This window comes from Lissotriton helveticus, chromosome 7 (genome assembly GCF_964261635.1).
Source record: "Lissotriton helveticus chromosome 7, aLisHel1.1, whole genome shotgun sequence".
Classification (NCBI taxonomy): Eukaryota; Metazoa; Chordata; class Amphibia; order Caudata; family Salamandridae; genus Lissotriton; species Lissotriton helveticus.
In genome coordinates this window covers 798,075,495-798,100,818 of record NC_136068.1, presented here as the reverse complement: position 1 = coordinate 798,100,818, position 25,324 = coordinate 798,075,495, and the positions used below count along the sequence as shown (strand labels likewise).

General features: G+C 48.9%; 1 non-coding gene across 1 annotated transcript; it reads right to left on the bottom strand.

Annotated features, from left to right (window-relative positions):
* Positions 1-2,762: 2,762 nt before the first annotated feature.
* On the bottom strand, positions 2,763-2,916 carry LOC144771131 (5.8S ribosomal RNA). The gene has a single exon (XR_013599131.1). It is a non-coding gene; the product is annotated as a 5.8S ribosomal RNA (ribosomal RNA).
* Between the last annotated feature and the right edge of the window lie 22,408 nt (positions 2,917-25,324).

Here is a 25,324-nt window from a genome sequence, read left to right as displayed (position 1 = left end):
CCCGGGCCCGGTCCCACCTTCCGAACCCTAGCCAGGCCGGGGAGAGCCTCCCCGGGCCCCGGTGGAGCCCCGTCCCCAGCGCCCGGACCCTCTGGTGGCCTGCGGGACAGGGGGCTCGCGCACCCCGGGACCAGCCGGCCGGAGCTCAAGCCCCGGGCCCGGTCCCACCTTCCGAACCCTAGCGAGGCCAGGGAGAGCCTCCCCGGGCCCCGGTGGAGCCCCGTCCCCAGCGCCCGGACCCTCTGGTGGCCTGCGGGACGGGGAGCTCGCGCACCCCGGGGCCGGCCGGCCAGAGCTCAAGCCCCGGGCCCGGTCCCACCTTCCGAACCCTAGCCAGGGTGGGGAGAGCCTCCCCGGGCCCCGGTGGAGCCCCGTCCCCAGCGCCCGGACCCTCTGGTGGCCTGCGGGGCGGGGGGCTCGCGCACCCCGGGGCCGGCCGGCCGGAGCTCAAGCCCCGGGCCCGGTCCCACCTCTCGAACCCTAGCCAGGCCGGGGAGAGCCTCCCCGGGCCCCAGTGGAGCCCCGTCCCCAGTGCCCGGACCCTCTGGTGGCCTGCGGGATCGGGGGCTCGCACACCCCGGGGCCAGCCGGCCGGAGCTCAAGCCCCGGGCCCGGTCCCACCTTCCGAACCCTAGCCAGGCCGGGGAGAGCCTCCCCGGGCCCCGGTGGAGCCCCGTCCCCAGCGCCCGGACCCTCTGGTGGCCTGCGGGACGGGGGGCTCGTGCACCCCGGGGCCAGCCGGCCGGGGCTCAAGCCCCGGGCCCGGTCCCACCTTCCAAACCCTAGCCAGGCTGGGGAGAGTCTCCCCGGGCCCCGGTGGAGCCCTGTCCCCAGTGCCCGGACCCAAGGAGGGTTAAGCCTAGGCCACGTCCACTCCCTGACGGCCTGCCCGGGGAGCTCATTTTCCTCGACTATTAAGAGAACTTTGGGGAAGGACAAAAGTTGGAGTTAGCCCGGCCGCCAGCCCGCAGGGCCATCTGGTCATCTGGTCGCGCAGCCAGGCGACCAGATGCCCCGGGCAACCCAGCGCCCGGACGGCCCGGGAGGGTACCGTACCCAGTCGCCCTCGCAGTTCCAGCCAGCGAGGGTGGGCGGGGCGCTCCGAGGCAGCCGTTTGGGATGCTCCTTCCCCGGGGACTGCCGCTGCTCGCGGCTTGCCCGGGAGCAGCAGCGGAGAAGGGGAGCGGCCCGCCGGCCCGAGCCATCTGGTCACCCTGCCGAACTGCAAGAGGAATGTGGCACGCTCATGCTCCACCTCCCCGACGGAGCGGGCGAGACGGGCCGGTGGTGCGCCCGCCGCTGGAAGCGCGGCGGGATCCCACCTCAGCCGGCGCGCGCCGGCCCTCACCTTCATTGCGCCACAGGGTTTCGCTCGGCCCTCCGACTCGCGCACGTGTTAGACTCCTTGGTCCGTGTTTCCAGACGGGTCGGGTGGGTAACCGACATCGCCGCAGACCCCTGGCGCCCGGCGTGGGCCTCCCCGCCCGGCGGCGCGACGCGGTCGGGGCGCACTGAGAACAGTCCGCTCCAGTCGACAGTCGCGCCGGGAGCAGGGGGCCCCGTCCCCCAAGTCAACCGCCCCGGCGCGCCCCGAGGGGCGGCCGGGGACGGGTGCCCGGGGGAGGGCGCGGAGGCGGTCAAATCTCCCTCGGCCCCGCGGACACGGCGAAGCTGCTGCCAGGGGGGCTGTAACACCCTCCGCCGGAGCGGAGGGCCACTTGCCACCCCGAAGCCTTCCCAGCCGACCCGGAGCCCGTCGTGGTGCACCGCCGCGGAGGAAATGCGCTCTGCGGGGGCCGGGTAGGGCCCAGGCCCCGGTCCCGCGGAGGGGATCCGGAACTCCCGGGCCACCGACCTTCCCGCCGTGTTGAATCCTCCGGGCGGACTGCACGGACCCCACCCGTTTACCTCTCGACGGTTTCATGCCCTCTTGAACTCTCTCTTCAAAGTTCTTTTCAACTTTCCCTTACGGTACTTGTTGGCTATCGGTCTTGCGCCCGTATTTAGCCTTAGATGGAGTTTTCCACCCGCTTTGGGCTGCATTCCCAAGCAACCCGACTCCGAGAAGACCCGATCCCGGCACGCCGGGGGCCGCTACCGTCCGCGGGGTGAGCCTCGATCAGAAGGACTTGGGCCCCCTGAGCGACGCCGGGGAGTCGGTCTTCTGTACGCCACATTTCCCGCGCCCGCCGCCGGGCGGGGATTCGGCGCTGGGCTCTTCACTCGCCATTACTGGGGGAATCCTGGTTAGTTTCTTTTCCTCCGATTAGTAATATGCTTAAATTCAGCGGGTCGCCACATCTGATCTGTGGTCGTAGTCTGAAGCATGACGCCGGAGCGTCAAAGGGGGGTTTGCCGGGGGGAGGCCAGGACCCTGCCAGAGCAGGGGGCCTGGTGTAAACCCGGCAGACCAGCGCCCTCTTTCCCACGGATCGGATCCGGAAGGGGTTTCGCCCTCCCCGGGAAGCTGGCCGCGGAGGCGGGCGCCCGAGGCGCGCGCGCAGCCGGTGGGACACCACAGACAGCCTCGCGGGGCACGCAGCTAGGCGCCCCGGGATGGGTCCCGGGGCGGACCGGTCGCCGGCCCCTTCTCGGGGGCCAGACGCGCCGGCGGCGTACCTCCGCGGCAGGTCCCGGCGAGGGACCCTGCCACGAGCGATCGGGGGGGGTCTGAACTTGTGGGGGGACGAAGGGGAAGCAGAGCTAACCCTGCGACGGCCCCAGCCGCGTCCCGGGGAAGCCCCGGGCGATTGACGATTGAGCGACCCTCAGACAGGCGTAGCCCCGGGAGGAACACGGGGCCGCAAGGTGCGTTCGAAGTGTCGATGATCAATGTGTCCTGCAATTCACACTAATTCTCGCAGCTAGCTGCGTTCTTCATCGACGCGCGAGCCGAGTGATCCACCGCCAAGAGTCACAGGCAACTTTTCCAAAACATTCACCCACCTGCGGGAGCAAGAGAGGCGGGAGGAAGGCGACTCCGTCCGCCGCCCGTGCGGCGAGACGGCCCAGGTGCCCCGTTCAAGGCTTCCCCTCTGGGAGTCAGACTGCACCGTTGGGTGAAAAAAACCATTGCCGGGCGCTCGGCCCGGGAGTCCCACCACACCCGCCCGGTGGGCGGGAGAGGAAGGGGGCTCCCGGTGCGACGGGAGCAGGAGGCCGCCGGTCCCTCCCCCGGGAGGGACCACGCGAGTCTTTTCCAACCCCTCGGCCCGGCTGCACGGGACCGGGTCGAACCGGGTACCTGGCAACGAGGGAGGGTCGCTCCACCTGCACGTCGGCGGTCCGCCGCCTGGCGGCATGGAGCACGTCCCGGGCACTCTGCCATGCCGTTGGCCTGGATGGAGCCCCGGACGCCCGGGGGACGACTGCCCAAGAGCCATGGAGCCCGTCCTGGGCAATTTGACATGCCGTTGGCCTGGAGGAAGGAAGCCCCGGGTGGCCTAGGGAGGTGTTACCCAGGCATAGCCCATCTGGTCCCCCTGGCAGAGAACCACCAGCCTTGGAGGGGTGTCCGGGCGTACCCTGTCACTAGTAATCCGGAGGAAAATTACCCCCCTTTCTTGTAAACTGTGCACGCTAGGTGACAGAGGGGACCCAAGGCGTGAAACTACCAGACCTCCTGGAGCCCTCGCTGGGATCCGGGAGGCAAATGGTACCTCATCGGGACTTCCAGGGAAGTTCGGCCATCTGGTCGCCCCATAGAAAGCGTTGCGGGCGACCAGATGGCCGGGACCGAAAGGACTCCCTGCTTCCCACCCCGAGCCTTCGCAGTAGGGCTTCTGCCTGCTGACGCCGGGCAGGGCGCGGTGACCCCGGCTGGGACTCAGGCACAGTGAGGACCACTGGAGCTCTCAGGCCCGGACGCCCGGGGGGACGAATGCCCGGGACGCATGGAGCCCGTCCTGGGCACTTTTCCATGCCGTCGGCCTGGAGCCCCCCCCCCCCCGACACCCAGGGGAGGACCACCGTGAAAACCATGGAGCCCGACCCAGGCTCTCTGCCATGCCGTCAGCCTGGATGGAGCCCCGGACGCCCGGGGGACGAATGCCCGGGACGCATGGAGCCCGTCCTGGGCACTTTTCCATGCCATCGGCCTGGAGCCCCCCCCCCCCCCGACACCCAGGGGAGGATCACCGTGAAAACCATGGAGCCCGACCAGGGCACTCTGCCATGCCGTCAGCCTGGATGGAGCCCCGGACGCCCGGGGGACGAATGCCCGGGACGCATGGAGCCCGTCCTGGGCATTTTTCCATGCCGTCGGCCTGGAGCCCCCCCGACACCCAGGTGAGGACCACCGTGAAAACCATGGAGCCCGACCAGGGCACTCTGCCATGCCGTCAGCCTGGATGGAGCCCCGGACGCCCGGGGGACGAATGCCCGGGACGCATGGAGCCCGTCCTTGGCACTTTTCCATGCCGTCGGCCTGGAGGCCCCCCCCCCGACACCCAGGGGAGGACCACCATGAAAACCATGGAGCCCGACCAGGGCACTCTGCCATGCCGTCAGCCTGGATGGAGCCGCGCACGCCCGGGGGTCGAATGACCGGTACGCATGGAGCACGTCCCGGGCACTCTGCCATGCCGTCGGCCTGGATGGAGCCCCAGACGCCCGGGGGGACGACTGCCCAAGAGCCCGTCCTGGGCAATTTGACATGCCGTTGGCCTGGAGGAAGGAAGCCCCGGGTGGCCTAGGGAGGTGTTACCCAGGCATAGCCCATCTGGTCCCCCTGGCAGAGAACCACCAGCCTTGGAGGGGTGTCCGGGCGTACCCTGTCCCTAGTAATCTGGAGGAAAATTACCCCCCTTTCTTGTAAACTGTGCACGCGAGGTGACAGAGGAGACCCAAGGCGTGAAAGTACCCAACCTCCTGGAGCCCTCGCTGGGATCCGGGAGGCAAATGGCACCTCATTAGGGACTTCCAGGGAAGTTCGGCCATCTGGTCGCCCCATAGGAAAGCGTTGCGGGCGACCAGATGGCCGAGGCGAGAGGGGCGACCAGATGGCCGGGACCGAAATGACGCCAATCTGCCTGCCCCGAGCCTCCGCGGGAGGGCGGGAGGGCTCCAGGGCTCCAGGGCTCCAGGGCTCCGGGGCTCCGGGGCTCGGGAACTGCAGGGCTGTGAGGCTCGGGAGCTGCAGGGCTGCAGGGCTGCGGGGTTGCAGGGCCCAGGACTCATGGAGCCCTTCCCGGGTACTTTCCCACGCCGCTGGCCGGAGGAGGAAGCCCCGGACGCCTGGGAGGTGTTGCCCGGGAACACAGCCCATCTGGTCCCCGGCAGGGAACCGCCCTCCTGGGAGGGTGTCCGGGCATACCCTTGCCCCTAGTAATCCGGAGGAAAATTACCCCCCTTTCTTGTAATCCGTGCACTCAAGGTGACAGAGGTGACCCAGGGCGCATACGTGCCCGACCTCCTGGAGCCCTGCCTGGGATCCGGGAGGCGAATGGCACCTCATCGGGACTTCCAGGGAAGCCCGGCCATCTGGTCGCCCTATAGGAAAGCATTGGTCGCGACCAGATGGCCGAGGCGAGAGGGGCGACCAGATGGCCGGGACCGAAATGACGCCAATCTGCCTGCCCCGAGCCTCTGCGGGAGGGCTCCAGCCTGCCCTTGCAGGGCTCCGGGCATGCAGGGCTCGGGGGCTCCGGGACTGCAGGGCTCCGGGGCTGCAGGGCTCCGGGGCTGCAGGGCTCCGGGGCTCCAGGGCTCGGGGACTGCAGGGCGCGGGCTGCAGGGCTCCGGGGCTGCAGGGCTCTCGGGCTCCAACCAGGTCGGGGAGATCAGGGAGTTTGCCCAGGCACGAGGGACCCCTGTCCAGGGCACACGGACCCCCAGGACGCGCCCTCGTTTTCCCAAAAATAATTCCAAAATTTTGCGTAGTGTGCGTAGTGGCACTACGCCCAGCCCTATTAGCTACGACATGCCAGGGCTGCACCATAGAGTGGTCTCAGATGGTACCCAGATTTAAATGGAGGGGGGATATTCTGTAAAAGCGTTGAATCACTTGGTAAGGAGGATCAACAATAAAATAGGGAAATAGTTCAGGTCTCCTCAGCTACATACGATAGCACACGGGTGTATCAGGGGGGAGCCGTGCTTCTTAAAAGACAGGGTCCACCTAACTAGGGTACGGAATGAAATTCTGTTAGAAAATATAATGGCTTGGCTAGTGAGTTTTAGGGACAGGGCATGACCTTTCAGTGTAGGAGGGTAGGGGGGGGGGCAGAAAGTCTGTCAACTACGCTGGCCTGTGGCGGTAAGGTCATGATCGGTGAGCAGTACATTTAAGGTTCTTGGAGAGCGGCGCCATTCTGGAACCTCCTAGAACTCCAGGGGCAGTACAGCCTGTTGGGTATATGGGTGCGGGGGAGGGGGAGTCACGCTTTCTCTAGGCTGGTTGGCCACCCCGCACATGCACATTGACGTCAGTAAACAGCACTGAGATGCAAGTGCCCCATTTAATGGAGTTAATCAAGCTTAAGGGGGTAACCGGGGGGGGGGGGGGGGGGAGTACCCTCACGGTAAACGGGCCATCTGCGCATGCGTACTCCGAATGGAGGGCGTGGTTAAGAATCTGACACCAGTTAGTGACTTTGCCGTAGGCCCAAATAGGATACACAGAAAAGTAGTTACTGTATGATTATGGTTAATATGTTAGATTCGGATAGGAAATACCTTGTACTAGAATTATGTTAAGGTTAGCCATCTGATATCTGTCTTTATCCATTGTAATCAATGTAATGGGAAGTTTTCTGCGTAATCATGTAAATGTTGTTTATTTTCAATTTTGTTTATTTGTATGTTTAATAAATACGGCTGTGGGTTGTACGACCTCCGCTTCCAAAGAAATCCCTCTCATGTCACGTTAATAATGTTTGATAAAGGAAAGGTGGCGGTTTTAGGCAGTCCCAGGCAATATAGAAAGGCGGGCCGGCATCGGCCCCGCCACAAGTATGGTGGGCGCACTGGCCCCCACCCCCTGTTTTGGGGCGAGCCTGTTGCGATACAATGACGCGACAGGGGCGCTCCAGTGCCGATTGGACCCCGGGTCTCTCTGTGACCCGGAAGTGATAGAATCACTTCCGGGTCACCAGTGAGCAAAGGCCAGGCCGGTTAGAACTGGCCTGGCCTGTAAGGGGTTAAAAGGCCGTACAACCCCCGGCTGTATTTATTAAACATACACATAAATACAGCCGGGGGTTGTACGACCCCCGCTTACAAAGAAATCCCTCTCATGTCACGTTAATAATTCTTAATAAAGGAAGGGTGGGGGTTTTAGGCAGTCCCAGGCCATAATGGATGGGCTACGTTGCTGCACCAATTACACCACCACTTAGCCGATACACAACAGCTGGTGCTGCCACTGAATACACCAGACAACCCGAGTCACGATACACAACCTGAGCTCCCCCCATGCGCGATGCCAGCGCCTCTAGCCCATGCCAAAAGCCATGACCCTGCAATATCCCCATAACAATAGAACCATCCGTAACATACCCTACTTCGATGGAGCCACACCTCTAGAAAGCCCCGCGCTCCTGGCGCCCAAACACATATAAAAGCATACAGCTACATGTTTACTTCTATCCCCAAATGCTCGTAGAAGCAGTCTCAGCCCGCCCGAACGAATTCACTCCAGGTTTCAACCCCCAGTTAAGCACACACACCGGTAGTTTAAAGGGCAAGATAAGAGCCCAACGACATCACATCCTACTAGACAAGCATTGAGGCCTAGTACGGCATCACACGCCTGTTGGAGGGAGTTCACTATCCAAGCGTATTTCCTCAGTGTGTACTCCTGCACCCTTGTAAGAAGCAACGAAATGCAATGTATAATTGTATTATTTCAATCAATTGCAATGCCTATACGCTTATTTGTATGCAAAGTAACATAAAAAGTGTTAATAAAAATGATTTAAAAAAAAAAGTATTATTATGCACAGAGGTGCTTTTTAGCATCTTAATGCTTATTGTAAGGTTCTATGTGCTGTTTTGTAGCAGCAAAAGACATTGCTTATTCGTAGAGGATGGGGAGAACAATTAAGATTACCTGGGAAAATTATGTAACCTGGACTATATTTGAAATTGCTATTGTGTAGTAGTTCGTCAACGATTTGAATGCTTCAGACCTTCCTATATTTAGGGTTATTATACAATACCTCAGCCTACTGCTGAACCGCGAGGTCCCTAAGTAGAGCAGGCGTTTAGGAATATGTAGGCATCTGACTCCAATAGAAGTCTGTATGGGTGATCTGATGAGCTAATGTGCTCTTTGGCCACGTCAGAAAGTGTTGAAGGTCTGAGAACAATAGCTTCCTTATATATATTGAATGCTGATGTTGTTAATAGTAGCTGTTATAAGCAAGTGCGGTTTAGTCACCAAGTCCTCAAATGCACGTGATTGCCTTTCGTGCAACCTATCAGAGCAGGCAGGAATGTACAATGCAGCTGGTGCAGAGGCCCTCTTGCCCGAGTGAGGGGCTGAAAGCGCCTCAGTTATGTCTGCCTTGCGCTACTCTAGGGGATACAGGTGGGCCTATTTCTTTATCTTGCATTAGGGCCCTTAGTGTTCGTGTTATGCCTCTAGGAGAAGGCACACAATGGAAAACAACAATCCCAGGCAATATTTGACAAAAGCAATGTGAAAAAAGAGAGTTCAGAGAAAAAATTATATTAAAAAGTCATGCATTTTGATTATTTCAACCAATAATATTTATATTATAAAAACAGAAGTCAGGGACTTTCAGAAGTACATTTAAATTCATTACACAATCAACAATTTAATAAAAGTAGCAATGGTTTCTTCGCGCGTTTCAACACAAGGGGTGTCTTCGTCAGGAGAATACCATCAAAACACAATAAAATCTAAAATCAAATTAAAACAATATTTAGAACTCATTTTTATAATACATTGCTTGTTCATTCTCATTTTTATATAAAATATATGATGCTGCTTATCTGAATCCAAAACATACGATATCCATTGTTAGTCTTTCCTATTAGCTTTGCTGTAATGCTCTACAGTGTGGGCTCAATTTGTGAGAATAACAGACAATGAGTAAACGGAAAATGCACAATTTAAATTATTAACAGTTTTGTCGAACTCTAACTAAAGACATGGGAAATAAGGAAAGAAAAAGTAATAATAAAGATGAGAGAAAAGGCTTCCTGGCATTGCTTTATATTTACTGATATCTATTTCTATGATGTTAGCGTCAAGCTTATTAAAAAATGCTGAAGTCACCTTAGCTAAGGAAAAAAGCTTAGAAGGCACCACCGTGCTTCATTGGCAGCTTCTCTTGCTTTCACTTCCGCATGTCTTGGGACCAGGACTTTGATTGGACTGATAGAGCGGGTGGGAACTGAAATGAGAGCAAGGAGCTTAAAAGGCCACGCCCCATCCAACATGGCATGGTGTTTCTTTCTTCGCTCTCAACGAGACCCCATTGACTGCTTGAAATAGAAATCCCCAGAGATATGTCTGTACAACTTCTTGTTAGACTTTTAGATGAAATATATTAGTGGTGCATGGAGATCAAAGCATAGCTCAGAATGAAGTCTACATTCGCTTTCTCTACAACATATTACCGCACAACATCCGACATAATAATCCGAAACTTACGGACTGTCTGTGGACTGCTGAAAGCATGTCTATTCCATGCCAACTGCAGATACTGTGCTATGCAAGTGCACATAACTGCACTGTAACATTATTTATGGTACCGTTGTATTTTCAGGCATATGATCATGAAGGTGTAATGCTTCATGATGACAAATGAAGAAGGTGGCACCACACATATAGACCTAATTACAACCAGCACCCTATCAACCAAGTAGGTGCTCTAAAAAGGCCCCCATAAATCAAATGTAAATCAGAGCCAATCAATCACAGCCATCAGTATGCAAATTCTACAACAGAATACAACTGATTGAAGTAGGATGACAAGTTAATGAGTGACCAGTAAATGGCCTAGAGTGAATGAAACACAGCGACCAAATAATGAAAGAGTGAGCGGTGCATAATCTGAGGTACGTATATTGTAAGGAGAGAAATGATTTCGCTCCAAACATTCCAAGAGGCTGGCCTTGGTGATTTTACTACTCTGCTTGCTCTTGTGTGAGATCACAATTTGGAAATCTTCAACTTTCTATATTTGATGAAGTAAGATGTAAATAATATGTTCAATATGATTTTTTTCCATCTAAATACAATAATAAAATTGTTAAGCTTCCTTCCATGCTGGATAGATAGCAAGTCATTATGTTTGAACTACAAAAACACTGTAATGCTCCTATTTCTCTGGCACTTTTGAAGAAACATTACATTATATTTTCGGCTTGTGTTATACATCTAACGGTAAGGCATTCGAATTGTTGATGCAGTTAAACACAGTTTTGTGGAAGAGGAAAGTGTGCCTACAGAAAGGGCATGGTTCTAAATGAGAGAGGCAGTGTAAGGGTGAGTGAAGCATGACAACAAACAGAGAAATGGGCAAGTGCTCGCGCCTGTGTCCACCTTGGCTACTAGGGGATATATTTATGCCTGGTAAATACTAATACTACAGTTCTATGCGCTAAGGTGCGGTTTCACTGTTAAGCATGCCAACAGGTACATTCTCAGCCAGATTCCAGAGCTGGGCAGGCTATTGTCTGGAAGGGGAAATAACTTTCCATATGAGAAATGCTTGAGGTAGTGGATTCTACAGCTAGACAGCTAACAAAGCAGGCTGGACATTTAGCAAAACTTGTCTGCTGAAGATGGGGCAGTGTGTCAGTAAATGGAGCCAGGCGGAATGGTCGGGGCAAGTGGAGCAATACCAGGAAGTCGGGCTTTCTTTGAGTTAGTGAATGGAAACGGAAAGATCCTGGATTTGGGAAATAGAGCTGGGATTCTAAAAGTGTTAGTGGGACAGGTAGCTCTAATGAGGCATAATCTGAGTAATAGAGTAGTCAGTAGAGCGGAGCCAGATGGTGAGTGCATTAGAGCACTGGGAAATGTAAGGCATAAAGTTTGAGGAATCCGTGGCATCGGTCAGTGGAGACGTGCTGATGGATCTTAGAGGCAATGCAAAGAGTGGACATTGACGATCCAGTAAGCCATATATTTCCCATGACACCTTTTGGCTCTGCCAACATGGAAGGAGCAAAGCCAGATGAGCCCTGTTAGCTTAGGAACTTGAGCTTTAGAAACTGATGAAAGTGAACGTGAGCATATTCTATTTCCAGGGCGAGATGAGTTAAAATTATTGGTATACAAATAGAAAAACAAATAAAGAGAAGGAGGATCATCAATTCAGCTGTATTTGTTCATTAAACTATGGACTGATTTGTGGAAGAGGCATTGTCTCAAATGTATCTTTGCTAAAGACATAAAGCCACTGTTATGCCCTCTGAAACAGATGTCTGTTCCCTCTCCTTGAGATGGAATTGCATGCAGACTGTAGATTGCTATGACATTTTTTGGCGGGATAACAAAGATTAAAGGAACATTGAGTTCAAGGCAGCGACTTGTCAATAATAATTCTCTTTATTGTCAAACTCTAGAGGCTATGGAAGGCTTTGAAACCCAATGTGCATCCATTATTCCTAATCATACTCTGGATAGGAAGCAATTCTGAATATAATACCGCTCTTCATGTCTAACAGTACTTAGTTTGGGTCCTTTCTAACTCATTTGGGAGAACCTAGTTGAAACCCTACTTATCGAAGTGTCAAAAATCAAGGCAAAAAGCCATCTAACATCAACTTTTCTTTCAGATTGAAATATCAGATAAAATGGCCCGCATCTGAGGCACTCCAATGGGAAAGTATGTGGTGTCCAAAACAATAGTTGTATTAACATAAGAAACAACTAATGTGCTGGAAATTATTTGTATGATTACAGATTGTACACTTTTCTCTGTATGTATGTGGTATTTTTGTAGTGCGAACCTTGCCAAAAAAGGCAGCAGAGCGCTGTAAAGGGTCAAAGTCAAGCAGACAGTGAACAAGTAATAGTAGAGGTACTTGGGGTCAGATTTAGAAGCCCCTTGCGCCACTTTTGCGTCACTTTTTCCATGTTTAAAGTGACACAAAAGTGACGTAAGGGGCTTGTAAATCTGCCCCATGGTTATTAGATTGTTACTGCATTATGATTTAGTGTTCTTTTAAGAGGTGTGTCTTCAGCTTTTTTCTGAATTGGAGCAGTGTTGGGGCGGTCCTTGTGGATGCCGGGAAGTTGTTCCAGATCCTAGGTGCATAAATCAGAAATGCTTGATACCTTGTTTTTTTCGGTTTTTATCAACTTTTTTCCTCTCCAGTCTGTTGGTGGCTTGGCTGCTGAGAGCCACCAGAGAAAATGAGTTTGTTTGCAATATAAGCATGGGTGCTGGCTATGATTGCTTTGTAAATGATGCACCTTGGTTACCTTGGTGTGCTGGCAAGTGGAGTTCCAACAGGAGGGCATTGTTCTTCTTTCTTCCAGCTCTGGATGAGATGTGCAATGTCATGTAGGATGGCCTTAAGTGGTGCCAGTGTTGAGTTTTTGGGAGGCCATTGATAAGAGTGTTACCACCATCCAAATGTAAGGGTACAAGGGCTTGAACAGCAGTTCTGAATTCTCTTTCTGGGAGAAACGGCTTCACTGTCTTTAGATAAGAGAGCTGGTATCAGGCTGTCTTTATTTTGTTGGCAATAATAATAATAATAATAATAATACTGATATTTGTAAAGCGCGAACAGCTACCTCGCAAGGAGGTGTCCCGGCGCTAGGTGAGCAGCTAGATGGAAAAGAAAAAAAGGGGGGAAGGGAGGTTTAGGTTGTTTGAGAGAAGAGCCAAGTCTTTAATTGCTTCCTAAACCCAGATTCTGAGGCTGCGGACTGGATAACGAGCGGTAAAGCATTCCACAGTTTCACCATTCCAGCAGAGAAGGTCCTGCCCCCAAGTCTTGCCTTCCGAACTCGTGGGGCGTGCAGTTGCAGTAAAGCATTAGAGCGCAGGGGCCTCGCCTGATGGTAACGGGCAAGTCTCAGTTTTAGATAGTTAGGGCAGGTGCCCCGTAGTGCCCTGAAGGCCAGGGTCAGTGCTTTAAATTTAATTCTGCTCGCCACTGGAAGCCAGTGCAGGCCGCGCAGATGCAGAGAGACATGATGTTTAAAAGGAATGTGTTTGATCAGCCTCGCAGCCGCATTCTGCACGGTCTGTAGCCGTTGAATCAAATATTTTGGTAGGCCAAGGTAGAGGCCATTCGCGTAGTCCAGCCTTGATGTAACAGTCGCATGGACTACCGCTTTTCGACAATCTTCCGGAAGCAGCGAAAGAAACTTGCGGAGATTCCTGAGTTTATATAGGCACCCTGCAGAAACCTGCTGGATGTGGGAAGAGAAGGAAAGGCTAGCATCTCATCTCACCCCCAGGTTTTTTGCATTGCTGCTCGGTAACGGTGGGGGGCCCATTTCTGATGGCCACCACAAGTCCGGTGGGGGCCGTAAACCCTTACCAAAAAAGATCACCTCAGTTTTGCCAGCATTCAGTTTTAGTTTGTTGGTATTCATCCAGATAGCAACATCACGGAGGCAGCCCTTAAACTTGCTAAATGCTGCCACGGACACTTCTGAGTATGAAAAGACCAGCTGTGTATCGTCTGCGTACGAAATCGCCATGACCCCCCATTTGGCAATCAGAGTGAAAAGTGACGCTAAATAAACATTAAAAAGTAGGGGGCTAAGTGCCGACCCCTGGGGAACCCCACACCAGAGACGTTTCTGCTTAGAGGAGAAGGGGCCTAGGGCAACTTTCTGGGTGCGGTCGGACAGATAGGAATGAAACTAAGCCAGTGCTTTATCCTTCAGGCCGATATCCTCTAATCTGTGCAGAAGTCTGCCGTGGTCGACAGTATCGAACGCGGCAGATAGATCCAGGAGCACCAGCATAGCCAATGCCCCTGCATCTAAAGACCACCTAATTGACTCGGCCACCTCGATGAGGGCGGTCTCGGTGCTGAAGCCTGATCTAAAACCAGATTGAGTTTCGTGCAGAATACTATTTTCCTCAATGAAGCCATTTAATTGACGTTGTATCAGTTTTTCAAGCATTTTACCTGGGGCTGCTAGTAGAGAGATTGGCCGGAGATTACTAAGGTCCTCAGGGGCACCATTAGGTTTTTTTTTCAGGGGAAGAAGTGTGGCGTGTTTCCAACAATCGGGAAACACCCCTGACGCAATGGACATATTCCAAATGTGTAAGAGCATTTTTCCAATTGAGTCTGACATCATATTCCATAACTTCGGAGGGCAGGGATCATCCGGGGCCCCTGATTTACACTTTTTAATTTCCTCCAGTGCCTCAATGGATGAAATAGAGTGAAACTGAGCTAGTGTCGGGGCAGATACGTTAACTTCATCTAAATCCGCCAGTACTGTGGGGTCAGGAGTAGTGAAGGAATCATACACTTTATTAATCTCATTGTCAAAGAAAACCGAGATATCTTCGCAGACTTTCTCTGACGGAGTGACTTCTGTCTCAATGACTCTCGGCTTAAAAAAGGAGTGGACAATTTTAAAAACTTCTTTGCTCGAATACTCGGCTTTCTGGATTGAAGTAGCAATGAAAAGTTTTTTTGCCTTTTTTATCGATTTATGAAGTTTGTAAAGGGCTTTTTTATAGCAAATCTTGGCAGACTCATCGTAATTTACCCGCCATAAGCGCTCTAGTTTCTTGCAGTTGCTCTTTTCTGCTAGTAACTCTATTGAGAACCAGGGGGCGGAAGGTGATTCTCTACGTGACATAGAGAGTTTTGCTGGGGCGATGGCATCCACCGTTCTTCCTATCCATTGATTCAACGCCACCGCATCTGTATTAGTCTGTAGTCAGAGCTGGGGGATTAGTTGCCAGGGCAGGGCCTAGGATGTCTGCTGATAAGTTCTTCCATTGCCTCCGCATAAAAGAACGTCTGCCATTGGCTTGTATACAAGAGGGCAGTTTAATTACAAAGGAGATCAAGAAATGGTCGGACCAAAGCAGTGGCTGCGGGGTATCTGCTGTCGTTTCCTGAATATTAGAGAAGACCAAATCAAGCGTATGGCCTGCCTTGTGCGTGGGACTAGTAATAATTTGTGATAAATTGGCTGCTCGCAGAGTTGTCATTAGCTGAGCAACTTGAGGGCAGCTGGGCCTATCTGCATGAACATTAAAATCACCTACTACAATATAGTGAGGGTGGACTAGAGAGCTTTGGACAATAGAGTCCAGGAGTTCACACAAACTGCCAGGAGTGCAGTCCGGGGGTCTATATATAATCATCCCTGCTAATGACATCTGTGGGTTGACTTGTAGGCAGAAGTGCAGCCCCTCAATGCCTGTTATAGTGGTGGGTAAAGAAGACGTTAATGTATATTTTTCCTTAAAAATGAAAGCCACCCCGCCACCCCTTCTGTCTCCCTCCCTGTTCGAAAAGCTCATTTTAAAGCCCACTGGAACAGCCAGGACAATAGAGGCCAAATTGTCTTCGTTCAGTCAAGTCTCTGTAAGAAATAAGGCATCCCACTCTGAGTCCGCCAGCACCAACCAAATATCATCTGCATGTCTTGGAAAGGATCTGCAGTTCAATAGGCCAGCCCAAAATATTCTGTCAGGGGAACCATCTAAAGGTTTGGATTTGGGGCAATGTAGTCCTTAATGGTGAAGTTGATGTCCAAGGGGAATCCAAGTGAAATGGCATTCAGTGATACTTGAGGTTCATCTCATTGAGCCAGGTTTTCACTATTTTTTGCTTGTTGCTCTTGTCAAATAGCAGATTTCTCTTTATTGGGTTGAGGTTCAGGTAGGTTCTGGACATTCAGGTAAAGATGGGATCAGGCAGTATTTTATGGATTGGATATCTTAAGCCACATAGATAGTCATGTAGGAGATGGTTAGCATTAATGTGATCTTAAAGTTGAGCGAAGACTCAATTTTTAGTGATTTTACTGATGATGAGTAGGTGAGTGATGGGTCGGTAGACAGCACGTTTATAAAGGTTTAATGTAGGTCTCTGAAGGAGTGGGAGGATTTGGCTTACTTTAAAGCTTCTGGAAAGATGCTTTGCGTGAGGGAGGTGTTAATAATGGTGGGTAAGGTTGAGAGTGCTTCCTCGGGAAAAGCTTTGATGAAGGACGATAGTAACACATCATATTCATAGAAAGTAGCTGTGTGGGAGTTGAGCATATTGGTAAGATCAGTAAGACACAAGGTTTTTAAAATTGACCATTGTGGGATTCTACAACAAGGCATAAGCGTAAGAAGAGAAGCTGGGTTAGTGTTGTCGAGGCTGGTGGCATTGCACTTGTCTTTGGTATGTAGGATAGATGGGTCAAGCAGGGGGTTTATACAGTGCTCAATTGTCTTGAAAAGTGTTCTGCTTCTATTGGAGGCTTCATTGATTGTATTTGTACAGAGACTTGCTTTGGATAATGTGATGAGCTGCCTGCATTTTTTGTGCTGAGGGACTTCAGTATCATGAGGTCATCAGTAGTTCTCCTTTTCTTCCATTTTCTTTCTTGTCCACAGATGAAGCTTTTGTTGTCTGCAAGTCTTTAGAAAACAATGGTGCCACAGGTATTCGCTTGTGTGTTTTCGTTGGAGCATGGATACTAACATAGTTTATGAAAACAGCATAAGAGTGTTTTCAAAGAGTGTAGGCATCAGTCATGAGTTGGCCTAGCAAGAGTTCTTGCATTAGATTGTCAATTGAGAAGTCATTCAACGATCTGAAGGTTGGTATTCTGTTTTGAGTTGACCTTTGTTTTTGGCGGGATGCTGAGTGGAAACATATGGATGACAAGTTTGTCGGTCTATTCCAGGAGTATGGGTGGTTTAAATTGGATTGATGGTAATGCTGAAAAGACAAGGTAGAGGATTTGGCCTTTGGAGTGTGTTGGTTGGGTGACAAGCTTTATCATGTTGAGTGTGTTGATTGTGTTGAGGAGGGTGGTTTTTTTTTTTTGAGTTGTATTGTCTGGAAGGTTGAAGTCACCCAAGAGGGTGGTGTGGGTGTGTTGGATAGATGAGGTGGTGAGGAGATTTAAGAATACATCATAATGTCCTTGTTCCGTAAATGAGATGGATGGTGGTGGTCTGAACTGCAGAGGGTAAGAAGTGGCAAATCAGTATATCCATCGATTTGAGTGTTACTTGACAGCTAGTACTCCTCCCTTTTTATGTGCGTAGTGCACATGATGGATGCTGTAGACTGGGAACAGAAGGATGTCTAGGCGGTGTGTGAATGTGGGGTGAGACATGTTTCTGTGTTGAAGAGGGCATCAAGTGGAACTTACTTCAGTATTGTGATAGGTAGTTATAACGCAGCATGCAACACTCAGGCTTGTCTCATGGTACCTGTTTGATGAGGAAGATCAGTGAGAGAAGTTCCTCAAAGCAAAGTGCGGAAATACATGGAAACATTTGACGCTTGCATTGGGGAAAGTACTGAAGGCCTCTTGTAAATTATGAAGTCATAGTTTCCCCTTTCAACACTCTAAAAATACTATACTCAAATATCACTGATGGATGACACAAGGTGCAGCTCTCATAACTATGCAAATCCATTCACCACCTGCCTAACTTAATATTTTTTCGTCCACAAGTTCATTCAAACGCTCAAGCAACTATTGTTTTCCTGTTGATTTTGTAATCAGTAAAATATTCCAATAGCATATTTTGTACGACTGTTTTGTTGAGAATTTTTAATATTCGTTGCTGATTGGACCTAAAATGCATTTTTATGCATTTATTCGGTTTCATGTAAATTGTGAGATACAGCTAGTGATTAGTATTTAGTTTGTGTATTTGCGTTCGTAATATGCACATTTTTAAAGACACCACAAATAACTTTATGTAAATGCTGTGCTTCTACTTTAACATTGTACTTAACTTAAAGGCTTCTCTGTCTACAGCGTGCTTCATCGTTTCAAGGCACTAAAGGTACTTTGAATGCCAACTATGTGTGACATAAATACTCCTCTGATTGTGGTCAGAAACGCAATATGAACGCACATCGCAAAAGTGCTGTTTTTAATATTTTATTAATGTTATTGTAATTGTTATATTTTTACTGATAAGAATAATGACAACAATTAATATATTTGTTGATTTAGAAAATTGGTATAGTCCCACAGAGTGCCTAGGCTCCTTTAGAACGCTGGAGCAGAGAAAGAACATGACAATATCCAGTTCCGAGTAAGTACATGAAATTTCGAGTCAAGCTAGATCGGTAGGATGAAGCAAGATCTGGGAATCTTTGGTTGCCCTCAACCCCTGATTGTACTTGGTTGAATGCCTCTTGGGAAAGTTTGATTTCTGACGATTTCTGAACGGAAGTAGCCAGCTTTTATTGGGTGATGTTGGATAAATACCATAATTTAGGATCCTGGCCTCCCAAGGATCTTCCCAATACTTTATTCTCTTAAAGGGGCATTGTTTGAACAGGTGGTCCTGATTTATGGTTGATGTATAGTTCCATGCCAGTGTAGCCAGGATATTTGCCTTGATATGTTTTGTGCTTGATGCATACTGGTTTGAACTTGATATGTAATTCAGCGTGGAGCTAATGGTACTAAATGGTCAACTTTTCAGACAACCAGGCATGTTCTGGCTTCTAATAAGCTTTTTTTGTGGTGCCCATTGCAGACTATGCCACAGTGGTCCAATGGAGAAGTGACTGGAACATTTATTAACTGTGTTCAGTGGTTTAAAGGAGTCGGGAATAGGGTGTTTTCATAGAAGATGGAGCTGGAATTCACCTTCCTTTACAACTAATTAATGCGAAAAGCTAGGGTCTGAATCCCCAAATTTCAGATCTATTGCATGGATGTGGGAGTGTTGCCATTTGATTATGCCCTGACACCTTCTACAATTAGTACTTCAGCTGATCTGTTAAAGAAATTAGACATGGTCTAGGGCCTCTGCAAAGCTAGTATGCTCCTTGTTGCTGTGTACCCGGCTGATGTGTACCAGAATATTATCCATAGATAGCTGGTATTTCATCTGCTCCCGATTCAGTACAGTGGTTCAAAATGTTTGACTACCGTGGCCCCCCACTTAATCATTATTTCAATCCAGGGAACCACACCTGAGAAACCTTTGAAATCTGGGGTCCCAGTCCTACGCAATTTTGATTGTTTCAACTGCAAACAACACTCAAAAATACAGAAAAAACAAGCCATCAAATACACAAATGATGAAGTATTTTATTTAATTCACAAACAAATAAAAAAAATAATGGGAATATTTCTAAATTCAATTCACTCCACCCATCGTCAATACTATATTCTGTTGGATGCATTTGCACTACTCCCGCAAAATAACTGAGGAAGCCAACTTAATTTTTTGCCTCCTATTGCAAATTCCTTACATTTACACAATGTTTTAAAAATGTCAATGTAACCTCTTTATGTATATAAACTTTATTAATCTGTTTAAATTATTTATTTTTCTAAGCATTGGGGGACCCCCTGGAAAGACTTTGCAGACCCCCAGATGTCCCCGGATGACAGGTTAAGAGCCACTGCTTAATGCAGTACAGTTCCTAAGTTTTTGAAACAAGCAATCATTAATCATTCCTGTAGGAACTTACAGTAGACCCTCATGTGCTGTCTACCATGTGACCAATTTCATACCTCCTGTGACCAAACAAAACTCCAAAAGTTAAGCCAGACAACTACAAGATCTGTAGACCAGAATCTGTCCGAAAAGATTGACAGTCTGGATTCATTTGCGCCTAGGTACCGGTCTACCGCTTCTAATGACTACCATACGTGTTTTTGGCACTCTTTTCACTTAAATCTTTAAAAATTCATATCTTCATTTCCCTTTATTGTATTTTTGTTGTTTTGGTGTTATTTTCATTAAATGTTTCTCTAGTTCTATACTTTAGAACGAGATTTTTATTGTGTTGAATCTTTGACTGCTGTGTGACCTTGTAAATGCTTTACACATTTTCTTTCAAATAAGCCTGTCTTCTCTGAGCTATAGATACCAGCGGGCGAGCTTACGTTTAAATTACCGGAACCTTTGACTGGAGCTAACAGATTAGTGACTTATTACTTGTAGAGGACTGCTATCCACCTCAATTAATAAATCAGTTTCTACAATAATGCATAGTCAAACAATGACCTAAAACAATATAGCAGTAAAGCCAGGGTCCCTGGCTGTTCACGCTATTTAGTGGGTGCAGTCACAAGATGACGGAGAACTTTGGCACAATCCTGCAATAAAAAGCAGAATAAAACATTGCCGATAGTGAGCCATTGAAATGGTTAAAAAGTGTTCACACATAATTGACGATCACAATAATTATCTGACTGTGATCCTTATACTTCAAAATGGAGGATTCACAAACCACCATCAAATTGTGTTTTTTTTTTTTTGCAAGTCCATGATATTCACTGTTAGGAATCTTAGAGTTTTTTCTACCACCCAACACAAGGCAAGATCAAAGCAAATTTGAAAGATTAACAATGTACCTGGAAACCTCCAAAAGAAGAGGAATATGTATCTAACTTCACAGTGTATGTTCACTGGCTCCTGGGTGTGATGCCTGCTCCTGCCTTTATAGTTAGTAATTAGTTAGAGGTAGTGATGTCTATCGTCCAAAATGAAAATATTATGCTAAATAGTGACCATTGCACGCTTGATTAGTGGTTCTCTCGGGTAGGAGGATGGGGCTGTGGGGGTGAGATGTGATGACCTCTGTTTGAGCCACCTAAATGATTTGGGTTTCAAGAACCTTATGGTCTTGACCATCTTTGCTCTTCTGCAGAAGGAAGTCAAGCTGCACAGTGCATATATCCTATTGCAGGTGCACCCACACACCCTAAACTGGATTACACTGAATAAAAGCATGCAAAGGAAAATTCCACAAGCAATGTGTCTGAGACTTCAACAGTTTAATTTATAGAACGGTTTGTTGCAGGTTTACTTGCAAAGGTAACAGGTTGATTTATGGGTTATCCAAGGGCAGCCAGTGATGATATGACCTAAGCTGGTTGCCAGCCTGATTAGCCAATGAAAACCAAGAATACACAACCTCTGGTGCTGAACCTTTGGGGGTTCACCCCTCATCTGGCCCCTCTAATCCAGGAAAAGATCTCATGCGCAGAGGCGGAGAGTTACTAGGCAAGTCCCCATTTTCTCAGGCTTACGACTGCTGTGAGAATAATGGGGTGCCGTCGCTTTAGTCCCATGGCCCTTCCATAGGGACTCTTGAGAAGTGACATAATTGGAGGGGTGTAGCCTTGGCCCTCCCCCCAGCCATGAGGGGGATGAAGTGAGTGGTGATGGTGTCCAGCCTGGCAGGGGAATGCAGCCACAGTTCTGAAGTACTACAATACTAGAAGTTTTCACAAGGTTGTAATACTGGTGATACTCCAATATAGGAGCCTTTTGCTGCTCACATTACGAGTTTCATTATCAAAGAAAGAAGTGCTTCTGAATGACTATGCAGTTGGCCATTTCCCGGCTCCTTAGTCAATTTTCTTAAGCAAAAGTGCACATCATCAGTTCATCCACATGCTAAGACTCTGCAACCAGTGAGATGTGGTTTTGATCTGCCTTTCAACATCCCAATCATCATCTCTAGAAAAGAAGGGACATTAAAGAAATACCTTGCTTCTGTGAAGCTCATATACCCACCCATGGGGGAAGCCTCGAGTCTCTAGTTGATGCATGGTTGATAGATCAAGAGACAGGAATGTTCCTGCTAACAGCCTGTGAAGTGCAGCTTTAACAATTGGAACCCATTTACCTTTGAATGTTTTACTGGTAGCTAAATGCTAGGACGTGACCCGAACAGATTGCCTTGTGGGGCATGGCTGCCGATGCATTAGCGGCGTTTTGAAGAGGTGACTGCTTATTTTACATTATTACCTAACACAAATTAACTGTGGTGCAAGCACTGTTACAATTATATGTAAAATAGGTAATTGTTCACTTTATTTACCTGGTACATACATACTCGACCATTGGTTATGTGCAATGAAGGTTCCCGTGGTAGTTTTGTAACAAATCTGAGCCTCCCCAAACTTTATTGAATGTGGAAGAAAACAGTTGAACTATCGCCTTGTGTAATCAAATTTATTGGCAAATGACGTTCATTTCTTAGATTTCTCTGTGGACCTTATGCCACTTCACTAATTATGCATGGAAATTAGTTTAATGTTTTATTTTCTTTGAACCCTCAGCATGGAATAGTTTGATTTCCTCGCGCTATTTCTATTCGTTATTCTTGTAGTGCTAGAAAGGGTGCAGGGTCAATGGCACTTTTTCCTTTGTCCCGATGACGACTCAGGGATGTTGGCATGGAGATCAAAACGCCAACAAAACGCATCTAACGAACTGTTATGTTCAAACTCATTAATCTTACTGGAGTAACATTTTCTTTTGATTTTATTTTTCATTCAGTCAGGGTTGTGTATTTCTTTTCTGCACCGTGGACATGATTTTAGTGGCACGCTGTGCTGGCAGCAAAACATTTACCTCAGTTGCGCCCTTGATGTGAATGTAAATAAAGACCGAAGTTTTACATAAACTATTATTGTCTAGGCCTGGGCGGTGTAATCTTCTCAGTTTGTGGAGTTTTCCGCACACCGTGGAGCACATGGAGTTCTGAAAAACTCGTGGAGCAAAGTTTTTTCCTCATTTGCGCTCGTTGGCGACTGCGAGCAAATAAAATCCAACGCTAGGCCACCTCCAAGCGAGATTTCTCAACGTGGACAGTAGCGGATGGCCACCAATGCTCACATTGTGAAACCATCCGTTCACGTTGAGGAAGCTGCAGCTCGAGTAGAAAGTAGACTTGAGCGGCAGAAAGAAGCAGGGCCCTCTTGCGCTGTGCCTGGTGCGGTTTGCGCTGAATTCCCAGTGCGGGACAAACACCTAGCACTAAAATCAGCATGAACAGCGCAACCTAACGCAGTCTGCCACTCTCAGAACTCCGCATAGCTTCACTGAGATGTTTGGTCACTTAGCGGAGTTCCGTGTAGCAGAACTCTGCGAACTCTGCCCTGGCCTTCTATTATCACAATGGGCATATGGTTCTAAGATATATTTATTTTTGGGTTATAAAAAATACCAAACTTATAGAAGGTACTCTTCGAACCTTAGGTTATCTTCCTATGACTATGGTATAAACTAACTTTATTTAAAGTGAATCATATGGAGCCGCTTTGTTATATGTATTACAAAAAGTTTCCTAATGAGTAACACAGAGGGCCCGATAACTATCCACTGATAATTTTTGTAAAACTTTAACTGTATTTTAGATGCAATATTTTCACTAATGTGAGAACATCCTTACCAGATAGCCCAAGATGTGTGAAACCTTCAGACAGTCCTGCCTGTATGGGCAAAATCACAGATGTTTTTGAGTCCATACTCACAAATGTCCATATATAAAGAGCCCATGAATAAAAAGAAAATGTACTAGCCCCAGGTCTTGTTGATTAAAAAGTAAGGTGTACCTAAAGGTTTCACACAAGACAAAACGCTACTTGACAGCTATGCATGAGTGATTGATTAGAGCATTTTGCAATTGTTTTGATAAAGACGTCTTCAATAGATGCCAATTGCCACATTGCTTGTGTTGAAGGATTCCGGCAGTCCAACATTTTTAGCTATTAGCACTTGGCATGCTGTGGATTTTAGGACAGTTCACAGAATGTAACCTGTTGTGGTCAATAAAGCGGGACTGGCTAAAGTCATTGCACCCACCTTACTGTGATGTAAATCACTGGTGATGGTGAAGGAGAAACGAAAAAAGCACGAGCTTCTTGAAACAGTGCTGTCAAGTGTTCCAGGTCAGGTCGTACATAGATAACCTAGCTCAGGCTATTGTTTTGCATTGTAGAACATGTTGTCCTGGTTGTCCTGTTATAAAATAGGGTTGGTGATTATCTGAATGCATAGAAAAAACACTGAATGAGTGACTCGCAAATGCACCTGGGAAAACGTAGAGTTCTTCGACAACAAAGATCACTGTCTTCCTATTTTTCAAACATAAACATTTTACAATTACCCTATGTGTTAGAAGGCTAGCAATACAAGGATAAGTAAACCAATTTTAACAATTGTATGATGAGAACATGTAAAACAAACCATAAGCTCGCACAAGCATCTCTCCACTCGTGAAAGCTTGGCCCAAACCCAGCATTGATTATGCACACAGGTCACTTTACTTTTATTCACCAAAATGACTGTCAAATAAAGCATTGTGAAGCCTTTCAAGAAAAAAACACAATTGCACAATGGCTTGACAATTGATCCGGAAGATGCATATTATCTTACTGGGGGCAGCTGGTCAATCAATCTGGATTTGTAGAGCACACTAATCACCTGTGAGAGTATCCAGGCACTGTGATTCGTGCTGCTCCAGAGACATTAGTTGAAAAGCCATGTCCCGAGTCCCCTTCTAAACTCCTGAAGAGAGCGTGAAGTCCGTAAATGTACGTGGAGGCTGTTTCAGGATTTCGCAGCGAGATAGAAGAAGAAGCACCCTCCCCCTGATGCTTCAGCGGATGCGGGGGTTGTGAGTGAGGTAGAGGGAAGCAGATCATAGAAGCCTGGAGGGTTGGTGGAAGCTCAGGCAGTGGTTGATGTATGCTGGTGCTTGGTTGTTCAGGGTCTTGGAGGTGTGAGTCAGAATCTTAAATTTGCATCTCTTGTGGACGGGGGGCCAGTGGAGTTTCTTCAGCTGAGCGGTGATTTTGGTGCACCTGGGAGGTCCAGGATGAGACTGGCCACTAAGTTCTGAATGGCATGTATTCTCTTCGAAGGTATGAGGTGATTCCTGCGTAGAGTGCAAGCAGCTGGTGATGAGGGCTTCAGTGACGGTGCATCTGCTGAAGATAGTGAGCCATTTGAAGATCTTTCGGAGCATGTGCAGAGTAAGGAAGCAGGCAGAAAAGACAACGTTGATCTGATTCTTCATGATTAGTTTGCTGTCCAAAATGATGCCCACGTTCTGTATGTGGTCCATGGGGGTGAGAGTGGGTCCCAGTTTGGCAGGGGACCAGGAGTTGTTTCGTGGTGAGGAGATGTTCCTAAAGATCAGTACCTCTGATTTGTCAGTGTTAAGCTTGAGGCATGTGTCTTGATTCCAGTCAGCGACGCTGGTCAAGCACAGTTGGAAGTTTACCTTTGATGTGGAAGGGTCTTCAGATAGAGAGAGAATGAGTAGGGTGTCGTCCAAGTAGGAGATAATGATTAGTCCGTGGTTTCTGATAATGTTGGTCAGGGGGTAAGGGGGGTTCATGTAGGCATTAAACAGTGTAGGCTAAGGGATGAACCTTGAGAGATGCCGTAGATGATGATCT